Consider the following 405-nt stretch of genomic DNA (forward strand, 5'->3'; position numbering starts at 1 on the left):
CAGGAAAAAACAAATAAATTTTAAGGAAAATGAAAGTTTATCCATCTCCTAAAGAAGAGGGGGAAGGAAAGTAATCTTGTCTCTTTCATGTAGATCTATGCTAAAATTGAACCTCATCTAAGAGCCCTTTATAATTACATTTGGCTTATGATATTGTGTGTTAAATACTCCCAAACTATATTTGAGGAGCCCATGCACTCACTCCAAGCCTGATGATTCCAAACTGATTCAATTTTTTCACAAAGCAAAAAGATGAGTAGGTTAGCTTGAATCAAGTCAAATACTGATAAAAGCAAATCTCTTTTGATGGGCAGGCCTCAAAGTTTGTTGAAAGCTGGTTCAACTAAGCATTGATTAAGAGTGTGGATGCTTATCTGGTGATTATCCAAACTTATCTGAAATTGA

The sequence above is a fragment of the Bison bison genome, unplaced genomic scaffold, assembly GCF_000754665.1.
Source record: "Bison bison bison isolate TAMUID 2011002044 unplaced genomic scaffold, Bison_UMD1.0 scf7180017851953, whole genome shotgun sequence".
Taxonomy (NCBI): domain Eukaryota; kingdom Metazoa; phylum Chordata; class Mammalia; order Artiodactyla; family Bovidae; genus Bison; species Bison bison.